This window comes from Bufo bufo, chromosome 5 (assembly GCF_905171765.1).
Source record: "Bufo bufo chromosome 5, aBufBuf1.1, whole genome shotgun sequence".
NCBI lineage: Eukaryota > Metazoa > Chordata > Amphibia > Anura > Bufonidae > Bufo > Bufo bufo.
Genome location: NC_053393.1, coordinates 244,224,624 through 244,248,315, shown reverse-complemented (window position 1 = coordinate 244,248,315; position 23,692 = coordinate 244,224,624). Strand labels below are relative to the sequence as shown.

General features: G+C 45.8%; 1 long non-coding RNA gene across 1 annotated transcript; it reads right to left on the bottom strand.

The window, feature by feature from the left end:
* Positions 1 to 1,236: 1,236 nt before the first annotated feature.
* Positions 1,237 to 23,090, bottom strand: LOC121001394. The gene is made up of 3 exons (XR_005779045.1): positions 23,080 to 23,090; positions 11,205 to 11,208; positions 1,237 to 1,454 (listed from the first exon to the last, which is right to left on the bottom strand). It is a non-coding gene; the product is annotated as an uncharacterized LOC121001394 (long non-coding RNA).
* Between the last annotated feature and the right edge of the window lie 602 nt (positions 23,091 to 23,692).

Here is a 23,692-nt window from a genome sequence, read left to right as displayed (position 1 = left end):
GTAATAGTGTGTTCACACAAAGGTTAATTAATGTGCGTTAAACAATTTTCTATTATAAATTACGTTTATTTTTTAGATAAATGATTTATTGTACAATGTCAATAACATATAATAATAATGAACTGTTATAATTTTTTTGTTCAAAATATTTTATTTTTGTTGGACAACAGTGTATATATAAGCGATGAATACACATGCTGTAGTTGGGTGTTCAATCTTTTTTTTAATACTTTTATATTTGGTCTTCCACAGCCCCATCTGTTACAAAATTTTGTCTGCTGCAATATAATAACCTGACACTTTCTATTACTGCTTAGTTATGCCAAACTTTGTGTAGTAATTAGAATACTACTTTAACTTACCAACTGCATGCTGATCTTGGCCTGATACTTCAGAGTTCTATGTAGTCATTATACTCCACCGTTAGCAATGACTGCTTCTATTGTCCTGATCATTGAGAGTTATGTGTAGGCCGTATAATCCACTGTTAATATCTACCTATTGCGGATTCTGATGCTGTCTGTTCTGATCACGGCGAGTTAGCATTCAGCCTTTTGAGAATCCACATTACCTGCTGCTGCCTGTCCTCCTGAGTTAGGATGAGATATGTTTAGGTCTTATACTCGACTTTTAATATCTACCAGCTGCAGATGCTGTCTGTCATGATCATACAGAGTTATGTCAAGCTAGTTGTTTGTCCTTTGGTAGCTATGTGAAGTCCTTATACAACACCGTCAGCTGTCTTGATAAAGTTGATTTTTCAATTTACTAATCAACCTAAAATGTTAACTTTACCTATTGCTGCTGTCCAGATGAAGCTGACTTGTATGCCTCAGAATATAACGTTAGCTCTACCTGTTGCTGCTGTCCTGATCAAGTTGATTTGTTATGTATATACCTCATAATACAACACTATAAATACCTGCTGCTGCTGTACATTTAAAGGTGACTTGTAGCCCTCAGAATACGTTAGCTCTACCTGCTGCTGCTGTCTTGGTCAAGTTGATTTGTTATGTATATGCCTCATAATACAACACTACCTGCTGCTGCTGTCATAAAAAAAATTATTTATGTGTAGGCCTTATACTACACTGTTAAGATGTACCTACTGCTGTTGTCTGTCCGAACCCTGCTGACTTTGAACGTGGACTAAAGGCTCCTTTACTGATAAGTCTGCAGTTAAAATTATACAAAAACATAACCTTATAGAAAATAAGTATGGAATCAATATAACTGAAGAAAACTTTTTTAATAAAAAAATAAATTTGAATAAGTTTAAGGCAAGTTTTGCAGTTCTTCCTGCAGGCCTGTAAGTTCCTTCAGGTCCTCTCCATATTGGTCATGGAATTCCTGAAGCATCTTCTGGGATTTTCGGATGTGGGCTCGGAATTCCATGATCGTTTTCCGATGCCTCTGTTTCATTTTTGCAATTTTCGTTGCAATTTTCTTGATTACTGTTATGAAAACACAAAAAATAAATATATCAATTAACAATAAGAGTCATTTATTGAATTTTGTGTAGTATGTAGTTAAGTGCAGAGAATTTGAGTGTCATTTTTAAAGTATACCATAATAAATGTAGTTATATATTAGATTATTTAGTGACATTTTAGTAGTTTTAAATTAAATTTGTTGTGTTATATAATATTAGTTTATGTAGATTACAGAGTTCTTGTGCATGGCTGTTTGATATTACTGTGGTTTTTGTTGTCCCATTATTATTGTTACTTTTATAATCTTCATCACCTGCTATATAATTGTAGGGTGCAGCGTTTCATGACTTTCAAAATTGCTCCGTACTATTTTTGTGCCAAATAAAAAATATTTGCCCTGGGGACAAAATGGCTCATTAACCGTGGTCTAATAGCTGATCTACTAGTCCAGAGCAGCTAGCCAATTATATAAAATAAGGCCTTTTCAAGTTTTTGGCAAACACCTGCTGTCTAGATCTCTCCTATTGGACGTATTACAAAGACATAAGCATTGCTGCTACATAGCTGAAGGGGGGGGGGGGGGAAGGAGGTGTCATGTGGAGGTGACGAATGCTAAACAAGACTGTACGACAGCACCTGTCTCCTTAGAGGTGAAGCAGGGGACACCAGTGTTTTGTTCCCATGCAAGCGCTGATATTGGCTGTTACAACTCTACAGCCAAGGACATAAATTCACATATGTGGTGGTGTTCAGGTGAATTATAGGCGAGTAGTGGAACTAAATGTGGGGTGCATTTAGTCCTGTAACCACTTGTTTAATAAAAAACTGAATCCTCTAGCCTAAAGCCATATTGTGCTCCTTGCAGTCTGAAGCCTGCTGTGCGACCAAAGTTAAGGTTTTTGTGCACAACCTTGATATTTCTTTGCTGTCCATACATACATACTTGCTACAGAAAAAGTGCTGTGATGGCAAAGCAATACTTATTACAACAATGATGAATATCTAATCAGACATCATAAAACATGAAGTTATATTTAGTGCAAAAATATATTCGTTCTGAAATGTGGACCCAGAAGTGCGGGTCCGCTCTTCTGGAGACGGGACGCACATCGTGCGGCCCCCTTAGAGATGAATGGGTCCTCAAGTCAGTTCAGAAAAATAAATTAGGAAATTCAGCACATGTGAATGGGCCCTTAGAGAAACAACTCAGAACTAATAAGAAATGCTAAGTAAGGCTATTTTCACAATAGCAGCAGAGAGCTCTGGAACCTTGGATCCGTCCTGCCGCTAGTGTACGTGTGTCTCCGGAATACCGCTCCAAACCCATTGACTGTAGTGGGAACGGGCGTCATACCAAGGCTGCAACGATAAACCATGCCGAGAGGTGCACAGAATAAAACTACAACATGTCGGCATGGTTTGCAGATGTTCATGCCCAGGAATAACGCCACGATCCCTTGAAAGTCAATGGTGATGGAGCTGTAGTATGGGGCCACACGTACACTAGCGGCAGGACGGATCCGACAAGCTGTTCACATGACGGAACAGCCTGGTGACGTCCATGCCGCTATTTTGAAACTAACCTAAGTGAGGGATGTATGTAATGTAATGATGGATGGGGACTTTTGTTGTAAGGCTCCTTTCACACGAGCGAGTTTTAAGCGCGGGTGCAATGCGTGACGTGAACGAATAGCACCCACACTGAATCCTGACCCATTCATTTCAATGGGTCTGTGTACATGAGCGTTGTTTTTCACGTATCAGTTCTGCGTTGCATGAAAATCATAGCATGTTCTATATTCTGCGTTTTTCAAGCAGCCATGGCCCCATAGAAGTGAATAGGGCTGCGTGAAAAACGCATTGCATCCGCAAGCAAGTGCGGGTGCGATGCGTTTTTCACTGATGGTTTCTAAGAGATGTGGTTTGTAAACCTTAAGTTGTTTATCACGCGCGTGAAAAACGCATCAAAACGCATTGCATTGTGTAAAAAAACTGAACGCAATCGCAGATAAAACTGAGTCAACTTTATAACAAAATAGTGCGAGTTTCACTGAACGCACCCTGGACGTATCTGAATGGGAAACCAACAGGCCATGGTAAGCCCATACATAAAATATGACATGTCAGACAGCAGCACGTTCAAAGTTGGCAGCAGCAATATGTACTCCTGAATGGGAAACCAACAGGCCATCGTAAGCCCATAACTTACAAAATTTAGGAAATACAAAGATTATTAATAAATATCATCCAAAACACAGCAAAAAGTATTTGTTAGGGCTCTTTCACACTTGCGTTGTTGGGATCCGGCGTGCACTTCCGTTGTCGGAGGTGCCCGCCGGATCCGTAACACCACAAGTGAACTGAAAGCATTTGAAGACTGATCAGTCTTCAAAATGCGTTCAGTGTTACTATGGCAGCCAGGACGCTATTAAAGTCCTGGTTGCCATGGTAGTGGTGGGGAGCAGTGTGCTTGCTGCCCGTGCGGCTCCTGGGGCACTCCGGGGTGGCGTCGGGGCGCCCCATGCGCATGGATCACATGATCCATGCGATCGCGTGGTCCATGCGCGTGGGGTGCCCTGGCGTCGCTCTGGGGCGCCCCGGGGGCCGCGCGGACGGTGGGTGTGCTGCTCCCCCGCTCCCCAGTACACTTTACCATGGCAGACAGGACTTTAGCGTCCTGGCAGCCATGGTAACCATTCAGAAAAAGCTGAACGTTGGATCCAGTAATGCGCCGAAACGACATTTAGCTTAAGGCCGGATCCGGATTAATGCCTTTCAATGGGCATTAATTCCGGATCCGGCCTTGCGGCAAGTGTTCAGGATTTTTGCCCAGAGCTGCGGTATTTTCTCCAGCCAAAAAACATTCCGGTCCTGAACTGAAGACATCCTGAATGGATTTCTCTCCATTCAGAATGCATGGGGATAAAACTGATCAGGATTTTTCCGGCATAGAGCCCAGACGACGGAACTCTATGCCGGAAAATAACAAGTGTGAAAGAGCCCTTAGAAGGTGGAAATATTATACACTGCTCAAAAAAATAAAGGGAACACTTAAACAACACAATGTAACTCCAAGTCAATCACACTTCTGTGAAATCAAACTGTCCACTTAGGAAGCAACACTGAGTGACAATCAATTTCACATGCTGTTGTGCAAATGGGATAGACAACAGGTGGAAATTATAGGCAATTAGCAAGACACCCCCAATAAAGGAGTGGTTCTGCAGGTGGTGACTACAGACCACTTCTCAGTTCCTATGCTTCCTGGCTGATGTTTTGGTCACTTTTGAATGCTGGCGGTGCTTTCACTCTAGTGGTAGCATGAGACGGAGTCTACAACCCACACAAGTGGCTCAGGTAGTGCAGCTTATCCAGGATGGCACATCAATGCGAGCTGTGGCAAGAAGGTTTGCTGTGTCTGTCAGCGTAGTGTCCAGAGCATGGAGGCGCTACCAGGAGACAGGCCAGTACATCAGGAGACGTGGAGGAGGCCGTAGGAGGGCAACAACCCAGCAGCAGGACCGCTACCTCCGCCTTTGTGCAAGGAGGAACAGGAGGAGCACTGCCAGAGCCCTGCAAAATGACCTCCAGCAGGCCACAAATGTGCATGTGTCTGCTCAAACGGTCAGAAACAGACTCCATGAGGGTGATATGAGGGCCCGACGTCCACAGGTGGGGGTTGTGCTTACAGCCCAACACTGTGCAGGACGTTTGGCATTTGCCAGAGAACACCAAGATTGGCAAATTCGCCACTGGCGCCCTGTGCTCTTCACAGATGAAAGCAGGTTCACACTGAGCACATGTGACAGACGTGACAGAGTCTGGAGACGCCGTGGAGAACGTTCTGCTGCCTGCAACATCCTCCAGCATGACCGGTTTGGCATTGGGTCAGTAATGGTGTGGGGTGGCATTTCTTTGGAGGGCCACACAGCCCTCCATGTGCTCGCCAGAGGTAGCCTGACTGCCATTAGGTACCGAGATGAGATCCTCAGACCCCTTGTGAGACCATATGCTGGTGCGGTTGGCCCTGGGTTCCTCCTAATGCAAGACAATGCTAGACCTCATGTGGCTGGAGTGTGTCAGCAGTTCCTGCAAGACGAAGGCATTGATGCTATGGACTGGCCCGCCCGTTCCCCAGACCTGAATCCAATTGAGCACATCTGGGACATCATGTCTCGCTCTATCCACCAACGTCACGTTGCACCACAGACTGTCCAGGAGTTGACAGATGCTTTAGTCCAGGTCTGGGAGGAGATCCCTCAGGAGACCGTCCGCCACCTCATCAGGAGCATGCACAGGCGTTGTAGGGAGGTCATACAGGCACGTGGAGGCCACACACACTACTGAGCCTCATTTTGACTTGTTTTAAGGACATTACATCAAAGTTGGATCAGCCTGTAGTGTGTTTTTCCACTTTAATTTTGAGTGTGACTCCAAATCCAGACCTCCATGGGTTGAAAAATTTGATTTCCATTTTTTTATTTTTGTGTGATTTTATTGTCCGCACATTCAACTATGAAAAGAACAAAGTATTTCAGAAGAATATTTAATTAACTCAGATCTAGGATGTGTTATTTTTGTGTTCCCTTTATTTTTTTGAGCAGTGTATTTAATGTTCACGTTATAAGATCAAATTGTTTTCCTGTTGTATGTGTGTGGGGTCTGAGCAATCGGATATTGGCCATTAGAGCTGAGATGTGCCTGTCTAGTGAAGTGACGGTACGGTTTGGGGTGTACATCTGGTTTACCTCCCCGTGGTGCACCCTGGGTAACGCTAAATGAACCAGCAAATAATGGCAGGAAGAAATGTTAAATTTTTCTCCAGACCAATAAGACATGGGGACAGATTTATCATTAGCTCATGTCAGAATAATGGAGTGAAAAAGTCGCAAGAAAATGCGCAAACGCTAAAACTGCGCACAAATTCGTGACTTTTTTCTGCTCTGCACTATACTCGCCAGTTTTATGAAAGTGGGTGTGTTTTCTTATGTAAATGAATCTCTAGACACGTTTACTATTGGGACTATTTAAAAAGTCGCAAAAAAGTGGCAAAAAAATGCGCTAGTTCACTCCAGTGAGGACCATGCTTATCTTATGAGAGTTTTTAATAGAACATGCGACTTTTTCGCAAGGACGTGCGACTTTTGTAAAGCTGCTTACTGACGGATAAACTGCTACCGTCAAAGCACATTTATTACAGTCTTAAATGGCCGATCATAAATCGGACTTGGCTAAAACTGACTTTAGACATATGTGAAAGTGGAGTGAGCTGTCAGAGTAATGATAAATCTGGCCCGTTTGTGTTTGCGTGTGGTATGCAGTGTGTGGCAGGAAAATGTATATGCAATGTGCATGATATTTCTTTGCTGTCCATACATACATACATACATACTTGCTACAAAGTGCTGTGATATCAAAACAATACTTATTACAACAATGATGATTATCTAATCAGACATGATAAAAAATTAAGTTATATTTAGTGCGTACATGTATTCGCATACTTGCGCATGTGCGAATATTTAAATAAACTATTGCTTAATAATTACTATACTATACAGATATGGTTCGAACATGCATTCAAAAAGTTATCACATGAAGTGTTGTACTTACAGTTAGCAGGAGTTCATCCTTTTCATCGTGGAATTTGCTGCCCACCATTTTCTCTGGTCAAGAGTCACTCTTAAAATGGATCTGACGCACTCGCGATAAACCGCGCCTATAATGCGTGCGCACGTGCGCACGCACAAACGCATCACACTATTATTAACTTGGGTGGTGTTATGTAGCGAATAAACGAATAAGCGAATATAACAAATAGGCTAATATTTGAAAAATGCTATTAACCCTGCCACAGTAGTTAAACTATAACGTCGGAACTTAGTTTTCACGAACGTATGGAAAACTCAGATCCGATGGTATATTCTAACCACACAGTGAAGTGACGCTTGTCGGGGAGGAGTATGTTAAATGTATCGCAAAATATGTATTATGCGATTAAAAAATTCTAATTATCGCATATACGATAAAATAGCGAATTCGAATATTCGCAAATATTTTACGAATATTCATTCGAATATTCGCGAAATATTGCGAATTCGAATATGGGACATGCCGCTCAACACTAGTTACCAGAGAGAGAAAGACAGACAAGCAAGCGACCGGTAATGGTAAAAGTCCAGCTCACCTGCATCTGCAGTTTGAAAGGTGCACGGAAGGGATGAGACCCCGATTTGACAAACTTGAAGTAAAAGAAAATCCAGCACCTCGTATCTTTGCTTGACGGTGTTTATTCCACAATCCAAAATGTAAGCGGTAACGGAACCTTCAAAATACAAGCCCCAATGCGGTCTACATGTTTCGAACCAGATGGTTCTTAATCATGACCTCCCAAGCGACCGGACCTGGAGCCAGACTGCATCTTATTGGATCCAAGAGAATCTGCAGAACTGTGAGTGGCAGTGGTGCATTTCTGTGATAGGTTATAGAGTCAGGGACTTAGTCAGTGCGCTGTAGAAGCGTCCCCTGGGTAGCAGGGCTAGATAGGAAATAAGTGTAAGCTGACTGTTTGCTGTTTAGCTTATTCTGTGTCTATGCAAAATCTCATTACCACTGTTGTTGATTTATGTTCACCTGTTCATACCATTCCTGTCATTGACCCATTGTGCCTCTGGTGCGGTGGTACTGTATTGTTACTCAGGTTTTCCGGCAGTATCATTTTGCTCCTTAATAAAGCCGGCTTTTGCTTCAGTCTCCTTGTCTGCTGTACTGTACTTGAATCCTGCTTTGCGGTCTCTCCCTCCTCTGGCCGCTACAGTGACATGAAGCCTGATTCTCTGCTATGACATGAAGCCTGATTCTCTGCTATGGGACCTCTCTCCTCTGTCTGGGTGCCGGGGCCTAAATATCTCACAGTGGCCTGTTCCAGTGGTGGGTGACATGAAGCCTGATTCTCTGCTATGGAACCTCTCTCCAATTGATATTGGTTAATTTTTATTTATTTTATTTTTATTTGTATTCATTTCCCTATCCATATTTGTTTGCAGGGGATTTACCTACATTTTGCTGCCTTTTGCAGCCCTCTAGCCCTTTCCAGGGCTGTTTTACAGCCTTTTTAGTGCCGAAAAGTTCGGGTCCCCATTGACTTCAATGGGGTTCGGGTTTGGGGCGAAGTTCGGGTCGAGTTCGGATCCCGAACCTGAACATTTCCGGGAAGTTCGGCCGAACTTCTCGAACCTGAACATCCAGGTGTTCGCTCAACTCTACAGTTGGGGCAGGTTGTTGTGCCGAGGTGACAAAACTCTTCCACATGTCGGTCATGCTAACCCTGCCTTCTGAGGTGCTGGCGCTGACACAGCTGTGTTGGCGACCTCTTCCTCCTCCCCTGCCTTCACCTTGTGTTTCCACTTGTTCCCCGGCGTCAGTCGGGAATGCTCTCAGGAGCGCGTCTACCAGCGTGCGCCTGTAGTCGCGCATCTTCCGATCATGCTCCAGTGAGGGAATTAAAGGGACACTGACAGGCGTATTATATGCACTCATTCAGACAACTGTATGTTTGTGTCCATATACGTTCCACAATTTTGGGGAACGAATGTGGACCCATTCATTTCAATGGGGTCGAAAAGATGCTGACAGGACACCATGTGCTGTCCACATCCGATACGTCATATTCTGTCAGTCTATTCCTCTGCTGGAACTGCCTGCCAGATACCTTTAGCGTATATGTAAAAGTAGCCTAACTAGTTTCCTGGGCTCTGACATACAAAGGGTTCGACTAATGTGCACTCTGCTTCATAGAGAATTACTAAAAGATATATTTAAATAATAAAATAAAATTATAATGAAAAAAAACTTAGTTTCAGCTCACGTCTACTACTAAATCATATTTAATTATAACTTCCCGTCAAAAAGAATGAGTTTTTCCCACATCTTTTTTTCATTATGACTCACTCTTTCTTGTGCGTAAAAGCCTTTAATAAGCTGCTATTCTGTGACCAGGCATACAGGCTCTGAGAAGTAAATTCTAATGAAATGTCACAACAGTAACAAAATATGAATAGAAACAGTTTCTTCTGTGTTTAATATGTCATTTGGTATTCACTTACAAGGATGGCTCTGATGGTAAATAATATAGTATGTGAATCTGTTGCAATGAAAATGCAGGCGTATCTGCAAGCAACATTTATAGAACAGGAGCAGCTCATCATATTATTCAAGAGTTTTGTTAGAAAGGCCCACAGCCTAGTTCTCTTGACACTATTAAAATGTGATAAGACTAGTGCAAAGTGACAAATGTCATGAATTTTTGAGAAGAATCTGGCTTGCTAAAAAAATTTGACGGGGTCATTTATCATTCTATAATAGACCTAAATTTGTCATATTTCAAGCTCAGATTCCGGTGCATCTGCACCTTCACCCCGCTCACGCCATGTCTAAAATTGTGGGTGTGGCATGGGCCCTGGATGCGCCGAAGTTATGGAGAGCCCTAGGTCTAAAACGCCGGTCTTAATAAAGGTGCCCCTGAATTTTTTATACTCTAGAAATCTGGTCGGTGTAAATGGGTAATGCATTTCTCACATTGACCTCTAATGGGAAATTATTCTAGGCATTCTATGCATGGAGGGAAAGAAGGTTAGCCGGGTCCATAATCTATTTCAAATTGTGGATCCTGTGTTATCTAATATACAGGGTGGGCCATTTATATGGATACACCTTAATAAAATGGGAATGGTTGGTGATATTAACTTCCTGTTTGTGGCACATTAGTATATGTGAGGGGGGAAACTTTTCAAGATGGGTGGTGACCATGGCGGCCATTTTGAAGTTGGCCATTTTGAATCCAACTTTTGTTTTTTCAATAGGAAGAGGGTCATGTGACACATCAAACTTATTGGGAATTTCACAAGAAAAACAATGGTGTGCTTTGTTTTAACGTAACTTTATTCTTTCATGAGTTATTTACAAGTTTCTGACCACTTATAAAATGTGTTCAATGTGCTGCCCATTGTGTTGGATTGTCAATGCAACCCTCTTCTCCCACTCTTCACACACTGATAGCAACACTGCAGGAGATATGCTAGCACAGGCTTCCAGTATTCGTAGTTTCAGGTGCTGCACATCTCGTATCTTCACAGCATAGACAATTGCCTTCAGATGACCCCAAAAATAAAAGTCTAAGGGGGTCAGATCGGGAGACCTTGGGGGCCATTCAACTGGCCCACGACGACCAATTCACTTTCCAGGAAACTGTTCATCTAGGAATGCTCGGACCTGACACCCATAATGTGGTGGTGCACCATCTTGCTGGAAAAACTCAGGGAATGTGCCAGCTTCAGTGCATAAAGAGGGAAACACATCATCATGTAGCAATTTTGCATATCCAGTGACCCCCTTAGACTTTTATCTTTGGGGTCGTCTGAAGGCAATTGTCTATGCTGTGAAGATACGAGATGTGCAGCACCTGAAACTACGGATACTGGAAACCTGTGCTAGCATTTCTCCTGCGGTGTTGCTATCAGTGTGTGAAGAGTGGGAGAAGAGGGTTGCATTGACAATCCAACACAATGGGAAGCACTTTGAACACATTTTATAAGTGGTCAGAAACTTGTAAATAACTCATGAAAGAATAAAGTTACGCTAAAACAAAGCACACCATTGTTTTTCTTGTGAAATTCCCAATAAGTTTGATGTGTCACATGACCCTCTTCCTATTGAAAAAACAAAAGTTGGATTCAAAATGTCCGACTTCAAAATGGCCGCCATGGTCACCACCCATCTTGAAAAGTTTCCCCCCTCACATATACTAATGTGCCACAAACAGGAAGTTAATATCACCAACCATTCCAATTTTATTAAGGTGTATCCATATAAATGGCCCACCATGTATATATATATAGGTGTGTCCAAACTAATATGTCCAAAGAACGAGGCAGCACTCCAGAGTAGCGTGAAAGGGTGAAGACGCGAAACTTTAATCCCCAAGCAACGTTTCGGCCTACTCAATGAGGCATTTGTCAAGTGCCTCATTGACTAGGACGAAACGTTGCTTGGGGATTAAAGTTTGGGGTCTTCACCCTTTCACGCTACTCTGGAGTGCTGCCTCGTTCTTTGGACGTATTTATAGAGGAGGAGAAGCCTTCCTTCCTAGAGGAATTGCATCTAGTTCACACCATCTGACTGTGCTGCTGCTGTATCTGCAATTATATACAGTACAGACCAAAAGTTTGGACACACCTTCTCATTCAAAGAATTTTCTTTATTTTCATGACTATGAAGGCATCAAAACTATGAATTAACACATGTGGAATTATATACATAACAAACAAGTGTGAAACAACTGAAAATATGTCATATTCTAGGTTCTTCAAAGTAGCCACCTTTTGCTTTGATTACTGCTTTGCACACTCTTGGCATTCTCTTGATGAGCTTCAAGAGGTAGTCCCCTGAAATGGTCTTCCAACAGTCTTGAAGGAGTTCCCAGAGATACTTAGCACTTGTTGGCCCTTTTGCCTTCACTCTGCGGTCCAGCTCACCCCAAACCATCTCGATTGGGTTCAGGTCCTGTGACTGTGGAGGCCAGGTCATCTGGCGCAGCACCCCATCACTCTCCTTCATGGTCAAATAGCCCTTACTTTCAAAGTTTTCCCAATTTTTCGGCTGACTGTCTGACCTTCATTTCTTAAAATAATGATGGCCACTCGTTTTTCTTTACTTAGCTACTTTTTTCTTGCCATAATACAAATTCTAACAGTCTATTCAGTAGGACTATCAGCTGTATATCCACCTGACTTCTCCTCAACGCAACTGATGGTCCCAACCCCATTTATAAGGCAAGAAATCCCACTTATTAAACCTGACAAGGCACACCTGTGAAGTGAAAACCATTTCAGGGGATTACCTCTTGAAGCTCATCAAGAGAATGCCAAGAGTGTGCAAAGCAGTAATCAAAGCAAAAGGTGGCTACTTTGAAGAACCTAGAATATGACATATTTTCAGTTGTTTCACACTTGTTTGTTATGTATATAATTCCACATGTGTTAATTCATAGTTTTGATGCCTTCAGTGTGAATCTACAATTTTCATAGTCATGAAAATAAAGAAAACTCTTTGAATGAGAAGGTGTGTCCAAACTTTTGGTCTGTACTGTATATATATATTTGTGGTCGGGGCTATGTGTGAAAGAACCTACCCCCTAATATATGCCCCAACAGAACTAGCGGCTTGAGTTGTGCCATAACCGCTTCCGTCGAGAGTACACCTGAAAGAGGGCATACCCTGTAGGAGAGTGAAAGGAAAAGGGCGGGCTGGGAGGGGAACACTGCTGCCGTCTGTCCCCTCTGGAGAAAGGTGCGTGCCAGATATAGGGCAGGGCGCCCCTCCCACAAATACAGGCCAATTAATCAGCCTTAACACTTGTGGTCGGGGCTATGTGTGAAAGAACCTACCCCCTAATGTATGCCCCAACAGAACTAGCGGCTTGAGTTGTGCCATAACCGCTTCCTTCGAGAGTACACCTGAAAGAGGCCAAAAACCCAGCATGAAAATACAAAGCGTGTTCATTGACGTATTACAACGCCAAATTCTGAAAGGCACAAGAAATCTCGCTAACGGGGTTCGGAACATAACGGCTGTAACAAGACGAGCGCCACCGGCCCAACTTACAGATAATGTGTGCTGGCACCTGATTCCTGAAGCGGCCGAGGCTGCCCCAATCCTGAACGAATGCCTTGACACCGTGAGGGGGTCAAAACCTAGATTGACCGCCAGTATACGCGCATGCGCTATGAACTGGGAGGTGGACAACGCTGCTGTCCCGAAGGGTAACAGTGGGGTGTTAGTGCCGCGACCGGCCAGTGCCCCTGACAATCCCTGCAGGACGTGGACCGGACCCCATTTGTGAGACGTGGGGGAAGAATTCGACCTGGGTAGGGGGACCTGACTGGGAGGTCTTGGTCATTTAGACCACAGTACGGCCTGTCCAATGGTTACCCTAAACATGCGCTGCTGCCACCACGGGATACAGGTCCCTAGCCTCCGTTGACTGGAAATTCCCGTGGCCTCGCAAAACTCCTCCGGCCACGCCCCATTCAGCCAATGGGGGCCAAAAATAGCAGCGAAACCAGTGCTGACCCCGCTGTTGGAGAATATGACGGGGGAGTTGTGGGAGACCGCCGGGACAAACATGGACACGCCATTCCCATGACTCAAGAAGTGGTCCCACATGCTCAAATCCGCTTGCGCTTGACTGTCCAGGAACACTGGACTATCCTGACAGGGAATAACTGAGACATGGCTGGATGAAAGCTATGACAGTGGGAATAACTGAGACACGGCTGGATGATAGCTATGACAGTGGGAATAACTGAGACACGGCTGGATGATAGCTATGACAGTGGGAATAACTGAGACACGGCTGGATGATAGCTATGACAGTGGGAATAACTGAGACATGGCTGGATGATAGCTATGACAGTGGGGATAACTGAGACACGGCTGGATGATAGCTATGACAGTGGGAATAACAGACACGGCTGGATGATAGCTATGACAGTGGGAATAACTGAGACATGGCTGGATGATAGCTATGACAGTGGGAATAACTGAGACATGGCTGGACGATAGCTATGACAGTGGGAATAACTGAGACACGGCTGGATGATAGCTATGACAGTGGGAAAAACTGAGACATGGCTGGATGATAACTATGACAGTGGGAATAACTGAGACACGGCTGGATGATGGCTATGACAGTGGAATAACTGAGACACGGCTAGATGATGGCTATGACAGTGGGAATAACTGAGACACGGCTGGATGATAGCTATGACAGTGGGAATAACTGAGACACGGCTGGATGATAGCTATGACAGTGGGAAAAACTGAGACACGGCTGGATGATAGCTATGACAGTGGGAATAACTGAGACATGGCTGGATGATAGCTATGACAGTGGGGATAACTGAGACACGGCTGGATGATAGCTATGACAGTGGGAATAACTGAGACACGGCTGGATGATAGCTATGACAGTGGGAATAACTGAGACATGGCTGGATGATAGCTATGGCAGTGGGAATAACTGAGACATGGCTGAATAATAGCTATGACAGTGGGAGTGGTAACAATCTGGCTACGAAAACCTACCCTGAGGAATGACGCGCATCGCAAAATTTACATGCCTAACAACGACTGCAGTTCCACCTTGGTGGTGACCCTACCAGTGACGAAACTGTGAACGACTGTGCGGACCCTAACCAACTTGTCTTCCGGCAACCTAGCTGACATGCTCTCTGTGACTGTAAAGCAAGCAAAAAGACGGACCGTCACTACCACTGTTTAGCAACAATTTGACTACCACCCGTGCCTAGACACCACTACCGCCACTGCAGAAACCATCATGCAAAGGTAACTGACCCTGGTGACCACCTGACAGCTGAGGTACGGAGAAAGAGGAGACGTGTGACAGTGGAAAATAAATTGGAGACAAAGAAGGAGGACCTTACCGGAAACAGGACACGATGCTGATATGAGAAGAACACAAGGAACCAACCGTGGAAATAGACCTATCCGCATGAATTAAGCAGAATAAGTATTTTTATTTTTTTTTAACAATGCTTGCGCCTGCGTTCAGGTGGCCCGAAGCTGGGTGACGAGACACGATTGTCAGATTGCCGGGGTTCTCACGGAGTTGGCTGAAAGGCTGACGTGCATATGCCAAAAATAAAAACACAGCTATCTATGTAGCAAGCAAATTGCGACAAGTGTATGAAGACAGGCAAATGAGAAACCTGCCCATCTGAAACAGAACAATGAAATAAAATGCCATACAATGTGAAGGGTCTGGCGTGCTCCTGCTGGCCTACGTCTAGGGGCGCCTGTTACTGGGGGTACTACCCCCAACAACTCATCACCATCACGCTGTATGGCATTAACCCCCTACCTAACTGACAGCACGGCGGCTCCGTGCCAGACTTTGCCCCACATATAACAGTCATGGTGATTATACAAAATTTGTCTTGACAGAAAAGTTAAAAACAGCTAGGCTGTGATTAATCAGGCAGATTGAAACTCCGCCCTCAAAGACTAGCCTTCTCATTGACATCCCCCCCCCCCTCCCCCCATGCTTACTCCCTTACAAGCCTCCCCCAATGCAGAAAGATAGAGCCTAATGCGAGTAGCCCCAGCAAATATACGAACGGAGTCCCGCTGACTCCTGCTACCTGCGTGCAAGTCACGTGGGAGCGGGGCGTGCTGCCAGACTGCCGTTCCGGTGTGGGGATGTTCCTCTCATACCTTAGAGGGGCCGACCCCACCGACCGGACTAAGGAGCCGACACTGCGCTGAGGCAGCAGCTACTCACGCGCCGCACGAGGAGGAACAGGACGCCGGACTGCAGGAGGAAGCGCCGACCGGAAGTGACGCTCTGTCGCCTAGGAGATGCTGACGCCGTCGGCTGTACCAGGAACACTGCTGCCGTCCGTCCCCTCTGGAGAAAGGTGCGTGCCAGATATAGGGCAGGGCGCCCCTCCCACAAATACAGGCCAATTAATCGGCCTTAACACATATATATATATATATATATATATATATATATATATAGTGTCATGAAGTGGGTGTGGATTCGCTGAGTCACTTGAACGGATTTGACTTGGGACTACACCTAAGATCACTATCTAAGTAGCCCTCATATCAAACCCCCAAATCAGACATCAATCTTCATCAGACCTCAGATGAGATCCCCAATCTTCAGCAGACCCCCGATTCAGACCACCAATCTTCATCAGATCCCCAAGTCAGTCCCCAATCTTCATCAGACCTGATATCAGACAAAAATAAATGAAAGAACTTACATCTCCTGCTCAAAAGTGCAGTGCTGCACTGTGATCTGATGTTGCACAGTGTGAGGTCATAGTGAGCACGTAAGCAGTACGTAAGAACTTATTAGTATTCGCTAGAGATGAGCAAAGTTTTCAAAAGTTGGACTCGGACACATCGCCAAATAAAAAATTAAAAATTTGACGAAGTGCATTAAAAATCTGCTATTTCCCAGCTGGAGTCAATAGAGTGGCTCCGTCACAGAGTGGAGAGGGTGGCAACAGTGAGAGGAATAAATGTAGTCGTCCAGTCACAGGAGGGTGTCAACCACATGAGGAGTCAACATAGTGGCCTAGTCACAGAATGGGGAGGGCAGCAACCACATGAGGAGTTAACACAGTGGCCCCGTCATAGAGTGGGGAGGTGGGGGGCAACAGCAGTCGCGGTAACAGCACAAGATAGTGGCAGTAGGGGAAGATGGCAGCAGGTGTGTGGCATCAGGTGGGTGGTAGCATCAGAATAGTGGCTGAAGCAGCGCAGAAGATGATGCTTCAAAATGGAGGCCTTTTTTCCACCTTTGTGAAGATGGGAGATGGGGCACATAGGCAGCGGCCAACTGATTACATAGGATATCTTGATAGTAGTTGAGTTTATCCTCCTTCTGAGCAGGTGGAAAAAAGGCCTCCATTTTGAAGCAGTAGCGAGGGTCTAACATGGTGGAGAGCCTGTAGTCATCCCTCTGCCGAATGGTGATAAAAATAGCTGTCACTATGCAAGCAACTCAGCATGCATCTGGCCATTTGTGCAAGGGACTCGGATGGACTCTCTGCCTCCATATCCCCTGTATACTGCCATGGTGTGTCGGGGTAATCTACCTGGCCTTCCTCATTGCCCTCCAGCTCCTCCTGCTCCTCTCCTGTCACTTGTGCAGATAAACCACCCATTTCTGTATACATTGCTTGTGCTTGGCCGTGATCTGTAGGTGCCATGTTCCCTGGCCAGCCACATTGATCAGCATGTGCTCCAGATCGTGGTCAGGCCAGTGCTTGTTTACAGCTTTCCTCTGCTCATATAGTCGGTCCAATATGTGGAAAGTGAAGTTCCAACGGGTAGAAAGTTGTATATGAGGAGATGTTGGGGAAAACTATTCTGCTATAGCAGCTCAACGAGGGCGTGATTTGCAGTGTAGGCGTGGCTGAAGTGCATGCACAGTTTCATGGCCATTTTCAAGATGTCTTGCAGTTGGGTGGAAGACTTCAGGGACCGCTTTACAACCAGATTACAGATGTGCGCCATGCAGGGCACATGGGTGAGCCCTCCTTGATGCAGTGCCGACACAATGTTCTTCCTGTTATTGATGACCATGGTTCCGATCTTCAGTTGACAAGGAGATAGAAATTATTTGATTTCCTCTTGAAGGACGTGGAGCAGTAGTACCAAAATCAGTAGTACCAGGCTGCAATTTTACCCCAGTTACACAATTAAGTATTAACAAATTTACTTATGAACGAAAGAACGTGATCACCCTAAAAACGGATTTGTTACGAAAAGTGGGTGGGACCCACTGGTCAAACCAGAGTGTGGATTCTCTGTGTAAACCAAGGGATGGCAGCATGGGCGCCCGCAGAAATTTTTCCAGGGAAGGGCATAATTTTATTGACATCCATGCTCTGCTTGTTTCTGAGAATGTAATGAAGGGGAGGGGCATATTCATTATCACGAAGTATAATAACGCATGAGCTGTGCAGTGGCGGATCCAGAGCCTGGTCTTGGGAGGGGCACTTCCAGATTATTTTCTGTCCGCCTCCACAAAACAATGGTGCTTATAGAACAGACTACACAGTGTAGCGGTATACTGTATATTGTGTGGCACAGTGTAGGCTATATGTGTACAACATAAACATGTTCGGCGGAGCTGATGTTGTGTTTTATCCTAATGAGAAAGATTTCATAATAAGGATTTGGAGAGGGGGCAGAGGAATAGCAGAGCAGGGATAGGATGGTGCTGCTACTACTAGGGGGTCATACCATGTGGGAGTAATAAAGCCCACCATAATGCCCCCCAGTAGAAATAATTCTCCTTATAATGTGACAGTGCAAAAAAATACCCCCTTGTAATGCCCCCAGTTGAGCTAATGTCCCCATAGTGCCCCCATAATATGCCAGTATAAAATACCACTATATAGTGCCCCCAGTAAATGCCTCCATAGTGCTCCTCACCCCCTTTCCTCCTAGTGCCCCCCATAATGTACCAGTATAAAATGCCCCAGTAGATGCCCTCAGTGTCTCCGACAAATTGCAAGTATAAAATACCCCTTCTTAGTGCCCCCCGTAGATGACCCCATAGTACTCCTCTCCCCCCTTCCTCATAGTACCCACCATAATGTGTCCCAGTATAAAATTATACTGTACAGAGCCCCCCATATAAAACACCCCTTCTTTGTGGCCTCAGTAGATGCCCTTATAGTGCCCCCAATAATGTGCCAGTAATAACAGCCCCCCCATCATGTGCCAGTAATAACAGCCCCCCCATCATGTGCCAGTAATAACAGCCCCCATAATGTGCCAGTAATAGCCCCCCATCATGTGCCAGTAATAACAGCCCCCCATCATGTGCCAGTAATAACAGCCCTCCCATCATGTGCCAGTAATAACAGCCCCCCCTTGTGCCAGTAATGACAGCCCCCATTATGTGCCTGTAATGACAGCCCCCCATTATGTGCCTGTAATGACAGCCCCCCATTATGTGCCAGTAATGACAGCCCCCCATTATGTTCCAGCAATGACAGCCCCCCATTATGTGCCAGTAATGACAGACCCCCCCATTATGTGCCAGTAGCCAGAGACCCCCATTATGTGCCAGTAGCCAGAGACCCCCATTATGTGCCAGTAGCCACCAGTATTGTACACAAAAAAAAAATAAACACTTATACTTACCTCCTTGGCAGCGATGCGATGCAGGCCTCTTCCGGCCTGTGTCCTGCGCTGTACGGCTCAGGTGGCGCGATGACGTCATCGCGCCGCCTGCGCCGGCCTCTGATAGGCTGCAGGCACTAGGCCGGCAGCCTATCAGGGAAAGGGACACGCCTCTCCCTCCCCTGCCTCAGCACAGTCATCTGTATCGCTGTCCTGAGAACGGCGATACAGATGACTACGGAGATGAACGCTTCCACAAATGGAAGCGTTCATCTCCCTGTGCCCTGCCGCCGCCCCTCCACTTCTGAGCAGTTTAGGGGGGGGCAATTGCCGATGACGATGTTTGTCAGAGGCAGAAGCTGAAGAGTAGTTTGGGTTTGGAACAAACTACCAGCAGATGTTGTTGGGAAAGCAATTGAATTTAAACATGCCTGGGGGAATCACATGTCCAAGATAACTAATACACTGCTTAAAAAAATAAAGGGAACACTTAAACAACACAATGTAACTCCAAGTCAATCACACTTCTGTGAAATCAAACTGTTCACTTAGGAAGCAACACTGAGTGACAATCAATTTCACATGCTGTTGTGCAAATGGGATAGACAACAGGTGGAAATTATAGGCAATTAGCAAGACACCCCCAATAAAGGAGGGGTTCTGCAGGTGGTGAACACAGACCACTTCTCAGTTCCTATGCTTCCTGGCTGATGTTTTGGTCACTTTTGAATGCTGGCTGTGCTTTCACTCTAGTGGTAGCATGAGACGGAGTCTACAACCCACACAAGTGGCTCAGGTAGTGCAGCTTATCCAGGATGGCACATCAATGCGAGTTGTGGCAAGAAGGTTTGCTGTGTCTGTCAGCGTAGTGTCCAGAGCATGGAGGCGCTACCAGGAGACAGGCCAGTACATCAGGAGATGTGGAGGAGGCCGTAGGAGGGCAACAGCCCAGCAGCAGGACCGCTACCTCCGCCTTTGTGCAAGGAGGAACAGGAGGAGCATTGCCAGAGCCCTGCAAAATGACATCCAGCAGGCCACAAATGTGCATATGTCTGCTCAAACGGTCAGAAACAGACTCCATGAGGGTGATATGAGGGCCCGACATCCACAGGTGGGGGTTGTGCTTACAGCCCAACACCGTGCAGGACGTTTGGCATTTGCCAGAGAACACCAAGATTGGCAAATTCGCCACTGGCGCCCTGTGCTCTTCACAGATGAAAGCAGGTTCACACTGAGCACATGTGTTAAGGCTGGCCGCAGGCTAGCCTGGATTTGTGGGAGGGGCCGGTACCTGTCTTAAGCAGTCTGGCTCTCCCAGGCAGCACGTCGGCATTCGGACGTCTGCTACTTCCGGGTGTGACATCATCAGCAAGCGTCCTGCACGAGTCGGATCTCAGAGAAGCCGGGTGTACCTTTCCCTTCAGTCTGCAAGCTGTTCAGGTCGTTTTCCAAGATAACTGGTTTGTTTGGGGAGCGTGGCAACGTGGAGGAGGGTAGGAGGGTGTGTAGAGAGGGGGAAGTGTGCCGGAGGATCGCTTCTCCTCACTGCGTTCAGGCACATGCAATTCAAGTTTTGGCACCAATGGGCAGCATTGTCACATAGTTGGAGCTCATTGCCTGTCTCAGCATAACCTGTATCTAAGTTCATACAGGGGCTGCGTGTCATCTGGGCTCAGCAGGTTAAACTCTGGCAGCTGGGTCCTGGTGCCATTACTGAGTTGATTACTTACAAGGTTGCTGCTTGTGCACATGTTTGACACTCATCACATACACTACATACATACCTTAGACACATAGTTCGCACATCAGGCAGTTTGACAAAAAAAAAAAAAAAAAAGGTACAAGTGGATTGTTAAATAAAGTTTAAAAAAAAAAAAAAGAGTGGGTTGTTCAAATAAAGAAAAAAAAAAAAATTTATCCACCAAGCTTCATCCATACACCTCTAGCATAGGTACATCCGCCAATACAGCTACACGCTCGCACGACATACACACCCCGTTTCATCTCGTAGACTAGTGTCATACGTCATACGGTCTGTTTTCCACAAATCCTATACTTACATACATCACCTACCACGTCTGTAGGTTCTTTAGCCCGCAGTATTCGTTTTTAATTAATCTGCCACGTCACAGATTCACACAAACTCGGGCTCGTTTCATACGTCAGTGGAAACGACTATCATACTCCCTGTCAGCCTCGAAGGCTTTTCGTTCAATCGTTTCACGCTGCTGGGGGGGGGGGAGGGGAGGGGCTTAGATTCCGTCATCTTGTTTGTCAGCTTACGGGCAGCAGGTCGTAGGGTTAACAGTTTTTTTTTTTCTCTTCTCTTTTTCTTTCTTCGTTTTTTTTTGTTGTTGTTGTTTTGTGATGTTTGTTGTGTTGTTGCAGTGGTCTATGCCATCTGCAACTTCAGCCAGTGCAGGCTCCTGCATGTCTGTGCCACATGTTTTAGGGCACATCCGGTCACGGTCTTCACATTGAAGCCGGCGTGACTGAGCCGGGTGAATGTGGAGGCACTAGACCAGCTGCTGCGGCTTCATTCGGTTCAGCCGTTCCGTACATTCCTGGTGGAAGGGTTTCACGGGGGTTTTACACTGGGCTCATCACCTTGCCCCAGCAGACTCATGAATGCCCCAACTTGCAGTCGGCTTCTAAACATGCTGGTCTGGTGGATTCACTCTTGGCAGTTGAGCTGGACATGGGTTTCATCATTGTCCTTTCCAGTCCCCTCCTTTCTGCACTTGGAGGGTGAGCCCGGTGGGGGTGGTGCAGGGAAAATATTCCAATAAATTTCGTTTGATTTATGATTTGTCTGCTCCACATTCTTCCCACGTTCCTAGTCTCTACTCGTTGATTCCAGGTCATTCTTCATACAGGCATGGGGGCTTGGCTGTCCAAAGCAGATGTCTCTGATGCGTTCAAACTGCTGCCCATTAGCCCATCTCTCTGGCAGTGGCATGGCATCAAATGGAGAGATGCGTACTATTTCGCCACCAAGTTGACGTTTGGTTCCTAGAGCAGCCCCAGTCTGTTTGACAGGTTAGCGAAGGCACTGGAATGGATTTTGTTGGAACAGGGTTGCCAGAATGTCATTCACTACCTGGATGATTTTCTGTTGATCGAAGAACCCTCACAGGCACCTGTTGACTTGCAGGTTCTCTTGCAGGTCTTCAAGGAGTTAAACATTCCAGTGGCCGAACACAAAACAGAAGGGCCTGCGCAGGTTGTCACGTTCTTGGGGATCTCTCTGGATTCACGTGCCATGTCAGCCAGTCTGCCACAAGACAAACTCGACAGAATCAAATCAGGTGTCCGTTCCTTGCTCATGTCTCAGGTTTGCAGCAAGAGAGAATTGCAGTCTCTGTTGGGCATGTTATACTTTGCCATGAGGATCATTCCTCAGGGTAGATCATTCATTTCAAGATTGCTAGTCTTATTACAACAGACCAGTGATTTGGACGCATCAGTGCATCTTAATGCGAACGCCCGAGCAGAACTGTTCATGTGGGACAGATTTCTCAGTGGGTGGAACGGCATTTCCATGTTTATTCCGAGGGCCACTTTTGATTCTCCACACGTATTTTCAGACGCGGCTGCCTCGGTAGGTTTCGCGGCCATATTTGGCTCACATTGGTTCGCCGGCTCATGGCCCACACACGTGCTACAGTTGCCGGGGGTTTCTCAGATGTCGGCATTGTTCGAGATGTATCCTATCGTAGCAGCTGCTATAGTCTGGGGGCATAGGTGGTCGGGTCACACGGTGGTTTTCCACACTGACAACATGGCGACCGCAGAGATCATTAACAAGGGCAGATCTAAATCGTTACTCATCATGTCTTTCATGCGTAGATTGACCTGGATAGCTCTGCAACAGGGGTTTCATTTTCATGCCCTGTTTTTGGACGGGGTCAGCAACGTTGCAGCTGATGCTTTATCTCGTTTTGATTTTTCTCGCTTTTTCTTACAGAACCCAGAAGCAGACTCAGTGGGCACCCCGGTACCGGACTGGCGGCTGCTGGTCTTGGATTAGACTCTCTGATGGTGGTCGCCAGTTCACTCATTACCAAGTCTTTGTCGGCCAGTACGTTGCGGTCGTACCGCCGAGCGTGGGTGGTTTTTCGAACTTTAAGTTGGCATATCCTAGAGGTGACACAGGTCAGGTCAAGTATATGGTGGCTTTCGTGTCTTATTGTCATTCGGTATTGGCTTTATCCTACAACACCATTAGGCTATATTTGGCTGGGGTGCAGCATTTTTTGGCACTTCAAGAGCCAGACAGACCCTCTATATTTTCAGCTCACCCGATCAAGGCCATCCTGAGAGGCATTCAAAAAAGCCAGTTTACGGTCAAGTCGGTCCGTCGACCTATTAAGGGGGACACGTTTCGTAGCCTGTCGGAAGTTCTCACATTGTCACCATTCGGAGTCCTTCCCAGCCTGGTGATCAAGGCGGCGATGTACTTGGCGTTTTACGGGTTTTTAAGACCAGGTGAAGTGACACAGGCCAGACAAGGGGCGGTGGCTCTCCGC